The sequence below is a fragment of the Hypomesus transpacificus genome, chromosome 3 (assembly GCF_021917145.1).
Source record: "Hypomesus transpacificus isolate Combined female chromosome 3, fHypTra1, whole genome shotgun sequence".
In the NCBI taxonomy this organism is placed as follows: domain Eukaryota; kingdom Metazoa; phylum Chordata; class Actinopteri; order Osmeriformes; family Osmeridae; genus Hypomesus; species Hypomesus transpacificus.
Window position 1 is genome coordinate 11,354,340 of NC_061062.1, and position 19,842 is coordinate 11,374,181.

Genomic DNA, 19,842 nt, shown 5'->3' on the forward strand with positions numbered 1-19,842 from the left:
GGTCTGCTTCCAATGGCACGGTTCACAAGAAAAAGACAGAAAAGAAAACACTTGATAGAAGAAGACATCTAGAATTAGCGAGCAGAAGATACTGCAAATGCAAACGGCCCACCACACACACACACACACACTGACAGGAAACTCCACTCAGTTCGGTGATGTATATGTGTTTGAGTGTGTATGTGTCAGTGTGTGTGCATGCATGTGACTGTAAGCCTGTGTGTGACAGGTGAGGGGTACGTGTCTCCCTGTCTCTCCCAGGCTTGCTTGCTGTAACAGGCTCGGCGCTGCGTGGCGTAGCTTAGCGTAGCGTAGCTACAGCCTCGGAGCCTCATTGGTAAACATGAGCCGTGCGGCCCACTCTGTGACACATGAAAGACCCGTCTCCAGACATGGAAGACGCTGACATGCACACACACACACACACACACACACACACACACACACACACACACACACACACCAGTGTTAGGGGGAGGAGAGAAAGGAGAGAGATACCATGTAGCAAGAAGGTGAGCTGACAGCCGTGTGTGTGCGTGTCTGAGAGAGAGAGCGAGAGAGAAAGAGAGAAAGAGAGAGATACATTAAGGGAGAGATCAGGCAACACTTCAGAGGATAGGTCTGCTCCATGGTGAGCTCTTCAGTGATCCAGATAGGGGAGCAGCCTATGGCATATTTACAAACTATCATAACGACAGCTGTGACTGACGGGAATAGGACACTTACTCAACCAACACAGCCTAGTAACTGTCTACACCCAAACACCACTTCATCCAGTCACATGCTGTTTCTTTAACTTCCAATTTTCGGGCTTCCATTTTGTTTTCTCTCTCAAATTAATCTCTGGAAACCAAGCCAGGAGGACATCGCACACAAGTAGCAGCAAGCAAGAAAACATGGCTTTCCACAGACTGCTGGGCCCTGCAGATGGATTAGAGCAGGGCCCGATCTGTGAGCTTCCATCAAAGCTAATAACAATGGCCTTCTAGAGCTCAACCAAACACGAATGAATAGCCAAGTGCATTTGCATCCATCGGTGCACTCAAGAAGAGTTCTGGTGAAGGACTTCTCAGGATGGAGGGAGAGCACAGTGGGAAGCAGCAGTGATGGACTGGCTGGCTGGGATTCAAGGCCTGGTTTCTGGGGAGAGTGCAGCGCTGGGTTTCTGTGACTCTGTGTGTGTGAGAGAGAGAGCCTATGTGTGTGTGTGTGTGGGGGGCTGCCTGTGAGTGTGTGTCGGAGTTGTGTTTGTGTGTGCACGTGGGCGTGTGCGTGAAAATGTGAGAGACCAGCAGAGTGAAGAGAGGAGGCACTTGAGCAATGGCATATGGGTAAACAGAGTCAGCCAAGCAGTGAAGGGGAAGGATGAATGGTCTGGACCTCCACTGTAGACACAGGCCCTGGAGATGAGGTGAACCCTGGGCCTGGTTCCAATTATACCAATATACTGCCTCTCCACTTCCTTCCTCTGTGCTTCCCCTGAGGAGGTGGCTACAAGTTCTGTAAGTACAGTAGAAGTTAAAACCTTTTCTCCATTTATCCAAATCTCTTAATCTAAATCTCTCCCAATTATTCTCTCTCTTTATCTCTCTCTGTCTCTCTCTCTCTCTCTAGCTCAGACACACACAAACACACACACACACACACTTGTGTGAGGGCCAGGGTGGGTGTGTTTTACGAGGGCGCAGTAAAGCTGTGTGGCGCCCAGCCTTTAGTACACTCTACCTCAGCAGGAGGAGAGAGGTGAGCATGATAGGTGAGCAGGGACAGAGAGCCACACTGGAGCCTGTCTCCTGTCTGTCAGGGAGGGAGGGAGGGAGGGAGGGAGGGAGGGAGGGAGGGAGGGAGGGAGGGAGGGAGGGAGGGAGGGAGGGAGGGAGGGACACTAAGGGAAAGATTAAACTCAACACTTGTGGATTCTGAAAGGTGACAATGAAGGAGGAGAGGAGAGTCTCTCCTGCAGTCCTCCCTGGGTGCCCCCTCCATCCCTCCATCCCACCAGTCAACCACACTCGTTTATGAATTCCCCTCGCTTCGACAGCGTCCAGAGAAGTTTGTAATAACACAAGCTACTCCAGAGAGGGCCTCAAGGACAGGGCCCTGCTAAGGAGCGTGGCGTGTGTCTGTGGGTGCAGAGGAGGCCTGGCGTGGCTGGGACAGTAATGATGTATCAGATTATTACAGCAGCTGACAAGATTGATATGGGGCCCAGGACCCCGCTCGCTGCTTCATTACCAAGGACGTGTACACGGCCAGGCCTGCTGCAGCCCAAGTACACACACACAGACACACAGGCTCTGAGACAGACTCACACATACACAGGAATGTGTACTTCTGTGTGTCTCTCTCTGTACTCTCTCTGTGTGTCTGTCTCCGTACTCTCTCTGTGTGTCTCTCTCTGTGTGTCTCTCTCTGTACTCTCTCTGTGTGTCTCTCTCTTTGTGTCTCTCTCTGTACTCTCTCTGTGTGTCTGTCTCTGTACTCTCTCTGTGTGTCTCTCTCACACACAAATACTTTCTCACACACACATGCCCACGCTATCGGATGCTTCACATATTTGTGATGACACACACACACACACACTACCTGGCCTTTTGGCTAAAACTGTAGCTAAGAGGCCAGATGCATATTTCTCTATACTAATGTGTGTTTGACATTACAAAGCTAGTGGATGGGGTCATTTTGAATTTAGCTAGAGTTGATGTTTTTAATGGGATGTTGTTTACGGGGTAAATAGGTGGATAAACATTCCAAATTCCTCTGGGGTACTCTACTTGATTCAATAGTGTTCAAGGTCACTTCAGCACATGAATACTAACTTCTTTCACAGAATAGTCAAATATAGTTTCCTCTGGGTGACTTCAGAGTGAGGTGTTTGCTTTTTAACAAGGATTCTGTGGGAAATATATTCAGTGGCAGTCTGAAATGTGAAAGCGAGGGATTTGGATGTGAAGAGCACAGTAGAGTTTTGACAAAGTCTTTCACCACTAAACGATTATTCAAACTTATAATTAAGCCCATAGCATTATCTCTGTATCGCTCTCTCTCCTCCACTCATCCAGGAGTGAGGGACTGATGGGAACATCTCTCAAGGCTCACAGCCCACAAACAGGCATGATGCTAGGCTGACTCATATGTACCAAAGTTGACTAGCTGTACCAGCTAGATACTTTCTCAAACATACACACAGACACACACAAATGTACATCTTTGTTTGATATTTAACGTTCATACTGTGGTGACACAGGGTCAAAACAACATTCCCCACTATTCCCCAACCAATATCATGTCACAACGTTGTGGAGGGGTAAAACGTTTAAGACAACATAGCCGTTCCTGATACAAATCTGAGGAAGGTTCATCTAACATCCCACCACTGGCAGCAAAGAACATACCGTAAGGAGATGTCAGTCAAATATGCCACGAGAGGTATTAGAAAAAAATGGGTACAAAAAAAAGTTTACAAAAACCGAATAGAAATAGTCTGCACTGCAAGGCCTTGAAGAGAGGATGGAGGAAAAGTACAGAAAGAGAAAGAGATATTGAGAGAAAGACAGAGAAAGACAGAAAGACGGAGACAGAAAGAGAGAGAGAGACAGAGACAGACAGGAAGAGGCAGACAGGCAGAGACAGACAGAGACAGAGGTGGCAGGCTAATGGGCGCGGGCCTGTGGAGTAGATAGTCATGGATATGTGTGGTCACTGCTCAGTGGCTGGGGGAATTACACTGACACTGGGCTGAGTGGAAATGACTGGCTGTGAATGTTATCTAATGGCCTGGATGGGGCCTGACGCATGACTGTGCCCATGACTTAGGGAGGGTGACAAGTCCATTCAAATGCAATGAAGGGTTAGAGCGTGTGTGTGTTTAAGAAAAGGAGAAAGACAGCTAGTCTGAGAGAGAGAGAGAGAGAGAGAGAGAGAGAGAGAGAGAGAGAGAGAGAGAGAGAGAGAGAGAGAGAGAGAGGGGGGTGGGTAGAGGGAGCAAGAGAGTATGTGTGAGTATGTGTGTGCTTGTGTGTGTGCATGGGAGTATCTCTCCTTGTTCATTGCAGTAGGTTAATGACAGGGATTAATTGTCTTGGTGAAGCGATAGCATTGGGACCACAGTCATTTCACAGGCTTGTTACAACCGGTTGGCTTTCTCTCACGCATTCTCTTTTAGTTTTTAGCCCTTCTTTCTTTCTTTCTTTCACTATCTTTTACTCACTATCTCTCCTTCTTTCTCTCTAAAATGTGGTATAAAGAGCAGCACCCAGAAAGCTAAACATCAGACATTCCTAAAAAACACGTGTCATATTGACAGACTGGAGCTGATATGTCCAAGTCTTCACGTCAATTACTGCAAATTCAGGTTTCCTTTTCTATTTCAATCATGATAGAGGGATGGAGAGGTAGCCCAGCCAGACAGGGACCTTCTCTGACCCCCTAATCTGATCAGCGGTGAAGGGCGGACACTCATTCAGTCATCCCTCTTTCTTCCCCTCCATCCCTCCATTCCCCTGTGAGGAGCTCTTTGGCCCTAAGGCAAGAGCCCACCAGGACTCCTATTCCATAACCTCATTCGCTACCACACCTGCCAGTCATCCAATACACATCCAATAAGGGGATTCCCTTGGCCATCCACCCAAGGTGGCGTGGGACAGATGGAGGACACAAAGATTAAGAAACTGGTTGATGGAGGGAAGAAAGAAAACCTGCAGAGAGGAATGGAGGAGCAGCAGCGTCTCCCTCCCCTCCGGACGGAGAGAGAAGGGGATGGAGGGCGACGGAGGAGAGGAAAAGACCGGAGAAGAGAAGGAGAAGAAGGGCAACCCAATTCAGTTTCCAGTCTCCTCTAATCAAATATCTGTAACTGTGACTGATTCTTCCAGCTTAGCCAGGGACGAGGCTGGGCAGAAAGGCCACCAAGCCTCTCCAGCCTGAGGGAAATGAATGAGGGAAGAAGAGAGAGAGAAACGAGTCGGCAGCAGCAAAATAACGATAAAGCCAATTCCAGAAACGCTGAAGAAAAAAAAAACTATTCCCGGAGCTGGGTGTGTATTATTGCCGGAGTGTCGGACAAAACAAATATCCGAGCAGCGAGGGGTAAATCCCGTGGATGTGACGGTGTGCAGCAAAAGAGCAGTAATATGGTAAATCTTTCAACACGCCGGGACATGCTGAGGACCTGTTAGAAGAGGACCACGTGAGCCATGTGTGTGTGCTGGGCTTCAGAGAGAAACATTGGGCCACGGTGCCAACGAAAGTGTCCCGGTGTGGCTTTGCTACAGTAGAGCCTCTAGTCTCTCCACACCTCACCGCTGTGCAAGGTGAAGCAGTCCTGGGGGCCACGGGGAACACAGCTATTACATTCAGAAAAGCCCCCCTTTTCTCCTGCTGTCTAATATCCTTCTCTTTGATTTACTCCCCTCTGTCTGACTGAGTGCTCTAGTCCTAAAACCCTTTTGTGCTCACTGTCACACACACACACAAGAGCAGACGCTCGCTCGCATGCACACACACACACACACTTTCACAACAGAGTAACTGGGCTGGCATTCTCCGTTAGCTTATTGATTTGAGGAGGGGGATTGTTTTAAGGTGAGATTTCTTTCTCTGGGTATCACTGAATGGGAGGGTGAGCACAACATTAACACACAGGCAAGGACGTACACACACAGACACACAGACACTCATACACACACAGACACTCATACACACACAGACAACATAACTAAACCTAACTAAGCAGTATCAAGAAGCAAGGGTAAAACGACTCCGTTTCCCTTTAAAAATGCTCAGTGTCCAATTTCTAAAAGCTATAGGCATTCACAAACGCACTGAGAAGCACACATGCTCACAGTCATTTTGGCAATTTAGTATACAGACTCCAGGCTAGCTGGGTATTGAGTATTTACTGTGTAAAGGAAGGCAGGCTTTGTAGGAACCTTCCACTGCAGACTGATAAGGCCAGTACGGTACTCTTAGAGGGACACACTGAGCCAGGGAACGAAAGCCATTTATCTCAAAGGCACATTATTCAGTGGTAAAGTCCTATCACAGCAAGCTGTATTCACACTGTGGGTGCGGGGTGATTCTCACTCGCTCCTTTTTCAACCTCATCCTCTTTCTCGGCTCTCTCAAACCGCAAAGTCATCCACAAAGAGCTGTTCAACTAAAAAGCCTTAGATCTTTTCTTTGAGTTGCTGTGGACCAGTATAAAATTGCACTGCATGCAGGAGAGTGTGTGTGTGTGTGTGTGTGCGTGTGAGACTGAGTGCGTGTGTGTGCGCACGTTATCTTTCTCATCTTTGTTTGACTTTATGAACAGACTACGATTACCTCAAGAGCAGCTTCATGTGCCGCACACTGACTCTCTTTCCAGGTGGGCAGAGCTGAACATCGAGGGTCCCTTTCCCAGCTCCCATCAGCATGCACACACAGCAGGCCATGTGTATCTAACCAGCCATGATCAGAGCACACACTGGTACAACAGGACACACTCACTGGGACAGGTCAACCGGGCAACACACGCTGTCCCAGAGACACCTTTGATATTGTAATGACAGGTGCAGTACTGCATCTGTCCAGTAGGGGCACTGCCATCCAAATTATGCACATCGTTATTATAGTGGAAACCAAAAGGCTCCAAATGATAAATGTTACGTAGAGTATAAATAGAAACCTTTAGGTGTAATCACAAAGGTTCAACAAAACGTTGTTTTTTTTGTTGCTCTGGTGGTATAATTACTTGAACATCGTATCAAAACGTCATTCTATTGGTGTTTGTAAATGACAAAGAACAGAGACACAGAACCAGAAAAGGAGCATGGGGAAATGTTTCCAGTCAACACAGACATCACATACTAAAGACATGACGTTGATTTGGCTGCACCGTATGGGGTACTACTGTCGATGAGATAGTATTATTGTTGCACCGTGCCTGGTAGCTGACACTGTGCCAAGTAAATACAAAATGTTCCTTGACTCTGACCACCAAATACTGTAGAACTCTGCACTTCTGATGCTTGATCTTCTGCTGTACCTTCCATTTGCCCTATGTGTGTGTCGGTTTGGATAAAAGCGTCTGCTAAATGGATAAAATGTAATGTAATACACTGTAAATATATGGATAGACAAAGGACAGGAGAGGTGTTTGCATCTGCCTCAGTAAACCAGCTCCTACACGCAAACACACACACACGGATCTGCATGTGCACATTTTCTCTCTCACCTGCCATTTCTCCCCCAACCTCGCCCTTCCCCCCTCTCTCTATCTCCCTTCAGTCTCTCACCTGGCTCTCCTCCCTCTATCCTCCCCCCTTCCCTCTCAGCCTACTCCTCTCTTCGTTCCTTTCCTCGCCCCCCCTCTCTCTCCTTCTTATTTTCCATCTTCTTGCACTCATTTTAATTACGCAGAACGAGTTGCGACGCATCCAGCCTGGGAGTGAAATTCAAACGGGGGATGGAGAGCAGGAGGATGAAGCGAGCGAGGGAGGGGAGGGAGGGAACAAGGGAGAGAAGAGAGATGGAGCTTCAGATTAGATGATAAACAACACTTCTCTCTGCCTTTAAGTGAATTAGAATTGTGAGGAGGGGTTGGGGGTGATCGTTTTGATCAAGGGGGGTAGATTCCACATCACCCATTGAGGTGAAAAGCCACAGTCATCCTCCGGAACTGGGTGCGAGTGTGTCAGAGTCGTCAACGTTCTTCAACACAGAAGCACACGCGCGCCACGCACACACACACCCCACAAACGTCAGTGTGTTGGTCCTACCAGGTCTGTACAGTATTTCACAAGTGGCAGTATTTTTTGCGTGAATACAGAAAACCCATGTTGCTGATTCGGGTCCCTTTCTGTGTCCTCATAGAGGTGTGACTGCATGCGTGTGTGTGAGTGTGTGTGTGTGAGTGAGTGTGCATGTGCGTCTCCCATCAGCATATCACTGCGCCTGCGGCTGCTAACCTCCCATGACCTGTACATGGTTTAAGCAGGAAGTGTGGAGGGAGGAGCATGATGGCCGTCCTATCAGGGAGGAGTCTGTTCATGCACTACACCAATCACACTTCCTTCCTGCCTAGATTGCGACCAAGGTGACAAGGCAGTGCGCTACATTGGTAGCTCTTCAGATTCAGATCGATACCACACGTGGATGAGTGTGTCTCCTGTGTGACTTCCTTGTTTACATCCATGTGTTTCTCCCATGACCCACGAGGGAGGGAGGGAGGGAGGGTGTGGCTTCAACTCCTAGTGTCTTTACAGTGCTGAAATTGTTGCGTTTCTGGAGCACACCACTAGTGCACACACACACACAGAACAGATACACACACACGCACACACCAGACACCCACCACACCCACACACCAGACACAGGAAAAAGAGAGGGGTGGGGGGGAGGAGAGAGACTTTCAAGTTTTTGAACTAAACTAAAGAACTTGGAACAAAAAACGACAGATAAGGAGAAATGGAGCAGAGTAGAGGACTTCAAATGATCAAATAAAAGGACAGGGACCCATGCTTGCATTCTTCTGCCTGTCAAACATTTGGTTGGGTTCTATGGAGGTTACTCTGGGTAGGTTCCCCCCGTCAGCACGGTGCCCTCATCTCTGTTCTAATGCCTTATTCTTAAAACACACAACCCCCCCTGTAAGGAACCAGTTCCGGCCTCTCATCCCCCTAAAGACCTTTTAATCATCTCTCTTTCAATTGGTCTCTCCAACTGCCCCCCCCCCCCACCACACACACACTCTTCCGTCTCTCCCTCTCTCTCTCATCAGTAGTTCCTTTCTTCTCCTTCATTTCTTCCCCCCGCCGGCTGCTTCATTCGTTTGTAATTTAAATATTTCTCTTTCTTCCATCTTCCACGGTATCAAAACAAGGACAAAGTTATTCTGCCACATTCCCTCTCTCTCTCTCTCTCTCTCTCTCTTTCTCTCTCTCTCTCTCTCTCTCTCTCTCTCTCTCTCTCTCTCTCTCTCTCTCTCTCTCTCTCTCTCACTCTCTCTCTGGAGCGAGGCAGAAATGGAGGGAGGGACAGAGAGAAGGGAGAAAAGTCCCCCGCACCAATAAAAATAGATAGGTTGTCATGCTGATGAATGATTAACTCAGGGCCTGATGTGCCATGCACAATGGAGAGATGAAGAGAAGGGGAGGGGGAGAGATGAGGAGGAAGAGAGATGAGGAGGGGGAGACACTGGGAGGAGAGGTGAACTGAGAGAGAGAAAGTGGGAAACAAGAGAGAATACAGGCAGGAGAGAGGAGAAGAGATAAATTAGGAGAAAATGCCAAAAAAGGAAAGAGTGAGAGAGTGGGAAGAAGAAAAGGAGAGTTAGAGTGTCTGTGTGAGAGAGAGAGAGAGAGAGAGAGAGAGAGAGAGAGAGAGAGAGAGAGAGAGAGAGAGAGAGAGAGGGGAGGGAGGGAGGGAGGGAGGGAGCGAGCGAGCGAGCGAGCGAGAGTGAGTGAGTGAGTGAGTGAGTGAGTGAGTGAGTGAGTGAGAGAGAGAGAGAGAGAGAGAGAGAGAGAGAGAGAGAGAGAGGAGGGAACGAGAGAGAGAGAGGGCCCTGTAGAGGGGGACTCCAGACGGACGAGTGTTCGCCAGACTCGCTAGCCCTCGACCACACTGGAAACTCAATAGACGATAGGGTCCTTGATTATGCAGCCAGAGCACGGCTGTCTGTGGAGCTGCCTGCTTAAACGTCTAAACCAAACTGGGCATTTAATGTAGGGGGAGGGCAGGGAGGGAAAGTCAGCTAATGTCACTACGCACACACACACACACACACAAACAAACGTACGCATGCAGCTGCTACAGTACAGAACTGCGCCAGGGTTACATTCCTTTGTTGTCTTCCTCGTTCCTTGTTTCTTTAATTAGAGGGGGGATGGGAGAGAGAGAGGGAGAGAAGGGGAGGGAGAGAGACATGGAGAGAAAGAGAAAGAGAGAGGGAGAGAGAGGGAGAAACAGAGAAGGTGTGACAGAGAGAGAGACCGAGAGAGAAGAGAGAGAGAATCGCTCCAGTGAGGAAACAAAGCATTAGAGCCATGTTAGGAAGGAGGGTCAAGTCTCATTACAGGGAGAATGCTCCAACTGAGCATGCTCATTAGAATGTGATGTGGCGACTGAGGTGATTTTGTATTGTAGCCTAGCCTGCTACTAACAACAAACGCGGCTGCTAGCATGGTGTTGAAGCCGTTTCAAAATGCCGTTGCATCAGTCGTATCCTTCTGAAAACCACAGATCATTTATCTAATCTTTGAAAGAGTATAGCGATAAACACAGACACACTCGTATAATATCATATTCACTGAGCCTGACAACATCTAGAAATCACACACAATTAAAACATGCATAATACACCTTCAAAAAGTCATACATGGACCCCCAAACTCCTTGCCCAACCCCAACTCCTCAGGCCACCAGACCCTACCAGCCCCCCCCTCCCCACACAGATCCCTTCCTGGCCCACTGTCTTCTGTCTGACTGCAGATTTAGTACATGGAGCTTACAGCACTAATACACCAGTTTCTGCTATGGTATGTAGAAAAAGATCACAACTTATTGATTTGTAAAACCCACATGCGGCATTTGCATGCCATTCAAAGTGTCAATCGCCAACTTAGTACTACAACTTTGAGCACTAGCCAATACAGGAGACTACAACTCCCATCTGGCAGCATCTTCTCCATTAGAGCCAGCTCAGAGGTCAGCAGTCTCGTTGGAGATGGGACCTGTTGTTTCTTGGCGGCAGCTTCAAAGCAGACAGACTGCTGTGCCTCCGGGGGGCTACACCGCTAGTGTGTTCTTCCTCTCATCTGCAGTGTTCCTCTCGTCTGCAGTGTTCCTCTTGTCTGCAGTGTTCCTCTGTCAACCGCTGCTACGTTCTCCCTTTCATGTCAGACTGGGGGGGAAACAAACAGGTTCACTCGCTCTGCCGCTTTCTCTCCCGAATGAACTGGAGAGCGATCCTTGATCTCTCGTTACGAAAGGCGTCGGGTACGGACGCACTCACGGGCGCCAACGCACACACTCACACGCGCAGGCTCGCCAACGCACACAGGAAGGCACAAACGTACACACATTGTGCCGGCTAAAGCACACACATGCACACAAAAGCAGGCTAAATCACAAACGCACACACAGATATGCTCAAAAATACACACAGAGGAAGGCTAAGGAAGGCATACACACACACACACACACACACACACACACAGAAAGGCACACAAACACAGGCACCTTCTGGCAAAAACACACACACAAAGCTCTAATGATAGCTTCAATCATCCTGCTTTACAGTCCTTCATAATGGATTCATCTACCTGTAGTGATTACCACTAATAACTCCAGGGTGGCACCAGTGCCAACAGCAGACTGCGTGCCAGCTCGGTGCCAAGGTGGACAGCCCACAGGTGGCACAGAGACGATCTGTGTGATACAAGCATGCTGCTGGATTTACCCAATCACTCTGAATGTTCACACTGGATAACAGGTATGTGTGTGTGTCTTGCGTGTGGTTTGTGTGTGTGTTTAAAGTCCCAATAGGTTGAAGAGGCCTTGTGAGGAGAGGAGAGAGATAGTCATGAGATGAAGTGGAGAGATAGGAGTTTGTGAATCAATAACGAACACTGAATCTTGTATTTGTGTTCATTGTTGGTACACGGACCTAGAGTGTACAGGCACACACAGACACACACCTAGTCACTTATACTCTGTCACTTTCAGCTACTGGTTGCTCTTTCAGTAACATTGCACTACTGTACCTCACTGTACCTCGCCAACAGGCTCCTGTATGGTCATTGAATTAGTCACTGATCTGCAAATTTGCACTATTGCACTGTACTCCACTTAGGTTAGAATAGGTTATAGGGTTGAAACAGGTTTTTTGTGCATAAGGGTTAGTATAGCGTACTATTACAGATAACATATTGTTATCTGTAATTTAGGAAGTTTTAGTGTTAGGGTTAGTATAGTCGTTTATTTATTGCTATCTGTATATTTAGGAAGTTTCACTTATTTAAGTTCAGCATAGATTTTAATTTGTTCTGTGTACTTATATGTTATGCCAGGTGCTTGCGTTGTCTTGTCTTAAGAATTTCAGTGCCCAGTCTAACCTTGTGTTGTTCTGCGTACCTGACAAATAAAAGACTTGAACTTGAACCTCATGACACACCTCCACATACACACACATACTTAAAAAACACAGCCTCCCTTTCCACACACACACACACACACACACACACACACACACACACACACACACACACACACACACACAGTCTTCCACCTGACACCTGACACACATAAGCCCTGTCCCATCCGCTCTCCTCCCCTGGGGGAGGGAGAGAAAGGAGAGAGGAGTGGAAAGACAAGAGGGAGAGCACACTCCTGTCTTCTCTTCCTCCGAGGCCCAGACCATCTGCCTGGCTGCCGGGTGTGTGTATGGACCAAGCCTAGCACTGACTCCACCCAGGAGAGCACACCGCTGTTTCACTGACTGGGAGGATGGCAGGGAGAGCGGGCAGGAGGGAGGAGTGAGGGATGCAGGGAGGGAAAACAAGGGATGAAGGGCAGGAGGAATGGAGGAGAGAGAGAGCGGTGAGAGGTGGATGGAGGGAGGGAGGGTTAAAGTGAGACTGGGAATGGGGGGGAAGGGAGGAAGGCGAATGGAGGAGGGCAACAGGGATGAGTGAGGAACCTGGGAACTAACCTGGGGCACAGGCTGCAGGCCAGCACAGACAACAGAGGGAAAACTTCATGCTGAGTGCTGAGAGGAGCAGAGAGGAGAGAGAGGGGGGGGGGGGGGGGGGGGGCTGTCGTCATGGGGGAGGGCATGGAGGGGCGGTGTAGTCTGTGCCTTTCAGCAAGAAAGGAAGTCTGGAGAAATGATTACTGGTCTGAGGGCACAATTTACCCCGCAAGAGTAAGAACCCTAGTCCATTTCTGGTGCAAGAATTCTATTAGCATGGCTCTAATAGCATTAAGCCATAGACAACACATACACTGGGGGGGAGAGAGAGAGAGAGGGAGAGGGATAGAGAGGAGAGAGAGGGAATGGAAAGGGGGGGAGACACAGGAAGAGGAAAGAAAAAATATAGAGAAAATCTCTCCTTTTCACTTCCTCCTCTAGTAAATCTCATTATTACTCTTTCCACAAACGGCTCAATTACTGTCCTAATTCCAGTCTCAAGTTTATTTTATTACCTTTCCAATTGACTTTAGTGTGGAATAAATAAGAGACTAGAGATGCTGTTTCAACCTGGCTGAGAATTCGGCCTGTGTATGGGAGTGTATGTGAGTGTGCGATGCATCCAACAGGATACTTCTGAGTGTGCATGAGAGATGGAGAGAGCTATTGTGTGTCTGGGCGGCCTGTGGACGTGTAAAACGGGGTTACATGTGTCAAAACACCGTCTAACAATGCTGTTCCAGTCAACAACTCATCCCTATAGTGTCACTGCTGTTCCTAAAGCTCCTGGAGCCTAGGTCCTGTCAGGTGTCTCCACTCCATCTGAGCTGACACACACACACGCTGACACACCAACGTGCCATCTTTCATCTCCCTGTGTGTGTGTGTGTGTTGGATCACAGCCTCCTTGTTACGGTTCATCAAGATGATCAGAGCCATGTCAGAGCAGCTTGCATCACCCAGGACAGGATACACTCACATACACCCACACACACACCCACACACACACACACACACACACACACAACCCAGACACACCCACCACCCACACCTAAGCATGTGCCCGGTGAATCTGGCTTTACTAATAACCATCTTAGCAGATATAACTCTACTGGGATGCAGAGAGAAAAGCACCCTTTCCTTGTGACAGCAGCAGCATGCTAGGGGTGTCACGATACCAAAAATTCAGTAGTCGGTGCCAATACCATTAAAATAACACGATTCTCGATGCCAATTTCGATACCATGGTAAAAAAAGAGGATTGTCTAAGATTCCATGTAGGCTACTAGAACCATGAACTTCTTTAAAATATTTGAAAAATAGCAAAATGTCCTACAAAGACATACAAAACATGTGCAATAGAGCATAGCACAACATAATAACGTGCAATTAAGCCATTCAGCTAACAAGATGAACATCACATGAGTTTACCTTCTAAGCTATGGGCTAACGTTAAAACTACAGCTAACCTAAACTATGTACATAAGCCATTGTAACACACGTGCCCACCATCTCAAACATCATGTAACGTGTATTTTAGTATGACAGATTAAAAAAACTGAAAAAGAGCATTCTTTGGATGTATTCAGAATTTCGCCGCGACTTAAACGAACATTGATTTATTTTGTATGATGCCAGATGTTAGCATCGGTGCTGCGCCTCTTCTGGAACTGAATCAGAACTTGCCTTGAATTCTTTAAACAAATCCAGATGACGATCTTTCAGGTGCTTAGCTAAATTGGAAGTATTCCCCCCTGGTCTGAAGACTGCGGTAGCATTTTTTGCATAATGGCTTCTGCGGATTAATTATAACGCCACGGTCATCTGCCTCAAACGCAAACTACTTGTTTTGCCTTTCTTGTCAACAAGTCGAAGCGGGGCGATCGCTAAAGCAGCAGTTGTTATCTTGTTTTTCTTAATGTAAACGTGACTGGAACACTCCTGAAGGCGCAGCACCGATGCTAACATCTGGCATCGGCGCTCACGGTACTTACGGTGCTTCAAAAAAATGGGCATCGTGGGTGTTTTGTTATTTTAGCATCGGAAGGTACCGTAAGTATCGGTTCTCGTGACATCCCTACAGCATGCCAGCTCCAAACCAGGCCTGGAAGACACAGGTGTGGACGTTGGTAGATACCTCAGTCTCAGTATGCCTGTGTTTGGACCTCAACTTATTAGTGTGTGTCATAGTTGGTCATTCTGCGCGTGGGCACGTCTGCCTCCCAACCTGTGCATCTGTGTATGTGTGTGTGCGCGCGCCAAGCCGCTGTAACCAAGCCACTGTGTATTCCAGAGCAGTCACTACATCGCCCTATCAGACACCAGGATCAATAGAAGTGATGTGTTTGGTCTGGGAGGTGAGAGAGGGGCCCAACAGGACGCGGGGGGATGAGCGAGGAGAGGGGGGGGGGGGGGGAGAGGGAGGGGGGGGGGGAGAGGACGAGCGAGGAGGGGAGAAGACGAGAGGGGGGCAGAGGAAGATCTCTCCATCACACCTGCCGGTGCAAGCTGATGCTGTTGACCCTGGCTCTTAGCCCTTTGGTGCGCTAGCTAGAGGGAGCCAGGCTACTCCTCCTCCCACTCAGAGGGATGCAGATCAGGCTGATGAGCTAGGCGGCTAAGCGTGCTGTGTGCTGGGAGTCAACTGGTCTACTACAAAGTGTCTGGAGCTGTCTCCACTAGAGGCAAACAACTTAATATTCTGTTAGTTGGGGCGTTCATTTCTGAACACGGGAGGACAGGACGAGTGGGCATGCGCACACACAGGCACAAACTCCCTCAACGTGCACACACACGTTTTCATTCAAGGTTCACTTCAAATTCACCTGCCTTTGAAAACATCCCGAATTCAAGGAATGAGTCAAAGCGTCAGTAAACAAAGAGCTCTCCAGGGCTCAGTTCCGCACCTAGCAGAGCAGAGAAGAGAGGAACACAGCTGTGAATGCAGAGGGCAAGGCTGAGACACGAGAAAGACGAGGGGAAATGAGCCAGTGAGAGATGAAGCCAAACTTCACAGCACCAGGGTGAACATGCCCTTAGATAGACTGCACCTCCCACAGCCAGTGGTGTTTGCTCAGTGTTTTTGTCTCTTTAATAAAGAGACTGTAATTGGAGTTGTGACAGTACCTTATTGAATGAGAGTCTGTGTGTGAGTGTGTGTGTGTGTGTGTGCCTGTATGTCTGGCTCCTGTGTGTGTGTCCTAGCTGAGGTGTAGGCAGGGTTACTGGGTGTCTGGTCTGTAAGTAAACCATGCTCCCAGAACACACACACAGACAAACTCAGTTGGTATAAAACACTAATACGCTTCCACATTGCATGCAGGCTACGTAGCAGGCCACCTCCTTATTTAGATGTGTGAGCCGCCGACATTACAAATCCGAGCTGAAACAGTTGGAGGTCTGTCTGGTTTAGAACTGAAGCTCCAGTCCACAGGAAACACTGGCTCATTTCCCTTCTGACAGTAGCCCCCTTCCCATCCACAGCAGTCTGGCTCCTTGTATCAGAGCCCAAGACTTTACTCAGTATCCCTCAGTAAGTCTGTCTCCACTTCCCCTCTCCCTCGCCTGGTTCGGTTTGGCCTGGTCTGGTCTTGCCTGGTCTGGCATGGTCTGGCACGGCCTGGCCTGGTCTTGCCTGGTCTGGTCTGCCTCCCTGGCCAGAGCCAGTCCTCTGGGCCAGTCCTCTGGGTCTCATTACTGAGCAGTGGATCATGTACATGTGTAGCCCTGAGCACCCTGCTCAACATAAGTGGATAGGCTGGAAACACACGTTTCTCACAATGGGATACTCACATGTGTGTATGTGTGTGTGTGTGCACACAGACACATGCACACAAACACACTCCCGCCTCGGATCGGACTTGTTTTTGTAGTTCCTCTCTTTATTTCCCCCCCATTTTCTCGCTGAAGGCTTGAAAGTGATTACTGATGCGGTCCACTTCATTAGCATAAGAACAAAAACTGCTAAGGAACATTATCATATCAGAGAGATGCTTGTTTGTTTACACTACTTATTTTGGACATTTATTCACCGCGTCTCGTGAGAACGTGTTCTTTCAGAGGCAGCCGTTGCAGTGAGCCTGAGGAACAGGGCAACAAGCTTGCACACACACAGACACTCTCACACTTTTACTCTCTCTCTCTCTCTCTCTCTCTCTCTCTCTCTCTCCCTCCCCTCCCTCCCTCTCTCTCTCTCTCTCTCTCTCTCTCTCTCTCTCTCTTTCTCTCTCTACTACTCTCTCTTTTTTTCTTCTTCTTTGTCTTTCTCTTGGTATTTCTTTTCTCTATATCTGTATTCACCTGACACTGTCTCCCTCAAGCACACACACACAAAGAAATTACACTGATGCATGACAGTTGAGGTGTATGCGTACAGTGTGTCTACACGCAAGGACAGAAAAAGACAGACCGAAAAGCCTATTTTCTAGCTTGTTGACCCTGGGGTGGGAGGCAGGCCCTGCTATCTGGGCTGGGGAGCTGGGAGGGCTGGGGGGGTCTGGGTAGGCAAGGGGGCGGGGGGCAGGGGCCAAAGGCAAGGGGGATGCTGTGTCTGGGTGGGGGTTCTCAAGTCACCAAATAAGAAATGGAGAGAAGAAAATCAATGGGGCCTCTGAAAATGTCAGGCAGGGATAACCTTTGCATCCAGTCTCCTGGGCAAGGGGGAGAAGAGAGAAGGAGATGGAGGAGAGAGGGGAGGGGGCAGAGGGATGGAGTGAGAGATGGATTGAGGCAGCGAAAGGGAGACACCGAAGGTAGAAGAGCAGGAAAATTGACAGGAGGGAGAAAGATACACGAGGACGTGAAACAAAACAGGAAGGACACGGCCAGGATAGGAAGAGGGCAAAAAGGAGACGGAGGAGCGAGCGGGAGAGACCCCGGAGGAGACCACACGCCGTGTCACAGCTCTCCTGGAGAAACAGAGAGGGCCAGACAGAAGGAAGGAGAGAGCTTTCACCTCCTGCTGTGAGAGGCCCTGTTGGAGTGCAGTGGGAGGGAACAGTCAGTACAGCACTGCTGTGTACTCAGACATGAGAATGACCTCCACTCTGTACCCCCCCCCCCCCCCCTCTCTCTCTCTCTCTCTCTCCCTCTCTCTCTCTCTCTCTCTCTCTCTCTCTCTCTCTCTCTGTGAGTGTACGTTCATATATATATGGGTGTGTGTGTGTGCATGTAAATACAGTGTGTGTGTGTGTCACCCTGACAATTTGCCTATAATTGCATGGCTGATTTGACGGGGGGTTCAAGCTGTGATAAAACGCGTTGGGCCGCGCTGCGCTAGGCAGCCAGCCACCCTGGAATTATGACCACCACTTCACCGGGCTCATAATCAGAACTGCAAACGCCAAGCCCGCAATCCCCCCCCCCCCCCCCCCTTCCCACTGTGCACTCCTCACCACTTGCACAGCCAACAGAACCTCACAGACCCTTACAGAGCTGTTTATCTGAAGTACTGCCATTGTATAGAAATGAACACCACACCTCTGGTGAGGCTAATACTAATATAGAAAGCTAATGTTCAGGTATATTCGTGGTGAGGGGTGCAAATAGTTTTCAGTGCAGTGTTCGAAGACGCTAGTGTTTCCTGTGAAATTACCTGGCAATTCCTATACTGTGACATGAAGTGCAACTGTGTAGGAGGAAGCTGAATTAGAGGAGACCGTGTCTAGACCCTCTCTCCTTACCTTTCTCTCCCTCTCCCTCTCCTTCTCACCCTTTCTTTCTCCCTCGCTCGCTCTATCTCTTTTTCTCCATCCCCCTCTCCCTCTGTTTTCTTTATTCCGTTTCACTCGAAGCGCCCTGCCACGTTCTTTTCCTTCTTTCTTTCTCCTCCCCTTTTCTTTACGGTGGACCCTTTCGGAGGGGAAATTAAGTTGCCCCGGGAGTTTGAGTGGAAATCGTTTGGTGGAGATGGAAGGAGCGAGGCAGGGAGGAGGGAGGGAGGAGAGAAGAGAGGTGACCTTTACTGTCTGCCGTCCTGACGCTTCCGCTCCCTAATCCGTCCTCTCAGGACACGAGCGGATAGAGCTCTCCCTCCGTCTTCTGCCTCTCTTTCTCTCCTTCAGGCTTTCAGTCTGATTATCTTTTTCTCAGACCTAAAGAAAGGGAGGGGGGTGGAGGGAGGGAGGGTTTAAACGACGCCGTTTGGCCAGGGCTTCCTTTATGCACTGTGGCTAAATTCTAAAATGAGGCATGCCCCATTCACTTTCGATGGAAGAGAGAGGGCCGAGTTAGCGTTACGGCTAGCTAAAGCTAAGCACACCTTGTTGGGTGCATTGGTTGGGCGATACTTCAGTGTTCAAACAGCGGATTGTTTGAAGCTGCTGATTAACACCAGGAGGACCAGGAGGGAACCAGGGGCTGTTCAACAGATTTGACTCTCTCTTGATTGTTAAGAGTTTTGGCCTGCAGTCAATGCCTTGGATGGGCTCAGTCGATAAGACAGACACTATCAGTTATCTTGATTTCCACTGACGGTGGAGGGCTTGCTTTGAGAGCGTGTGTGTTTGCTGGCGTGTTTGTGTGTGCGAGACAGAGAAAGAAAGAGAAAGCGAGAGAGCGAAAAAGAAAAAAACGGAGAAATATATTGGCCTCGATTAAAATTCCCATGCGCAGCACAGGACTTGTGTGAAGGATCCTCCATAGTTTTCATCAGTCCAAATAAGAGGTAAGGGTGTGGAGCCTGCAAGGACCAAATGAAAATCACACACCCTGCCCTCCATCCCTCCATCCCATCCTCCTGCCTCCAATCCCAGTTAGTTTTAATTGGCGGAAGAGGAAGAAGGGAGGGGAGGCAGGAAGGAGAAGGACGGAGGCTCCTCTAAGCCGGGCCTGCGTTTGATGAGCCGAGGGTGCATTAGAGAAAAGTAGCAGCGGCCCTCACGTCTCAGCCCTTCCGTCGTTCCTCATTCACGGCACACACACACACACGCACACACACACACGCTCGCACGCACGCACCCCCTCCACACACACACACCGGGAGAGAGACGCTTCCCTTTGAACTCGGCGCGGCAGCTCTTTCAAAGCGAGGAGGAAGGCAAAACAGGAGGAAGAAAGAAGGACACTTCAAGGTGAATGTGATTTCCACATCATTTATCCCCCCCACCCCCCACCCCCCTACGCTCGCTAGCTCGCTCGCAAGTAAGCACACGCTTTCAAAACGACTCCCAGGA

At 49.0% G+C, this 19,842-nt stretch overlaps 1 protein-coding gene across 1 annotated transcript in view; it reads right to left on the minus strand.

Moving 5' to 3' along the window:
- LOC124466490 (AT-rich interactive domain-containing protein 1B-like) overlaps window positions 1-19,842 on the minus strand; it is a 117,039-nt gene that overhangs the window by 59,363 nt on the left and 37,834 nt on the right.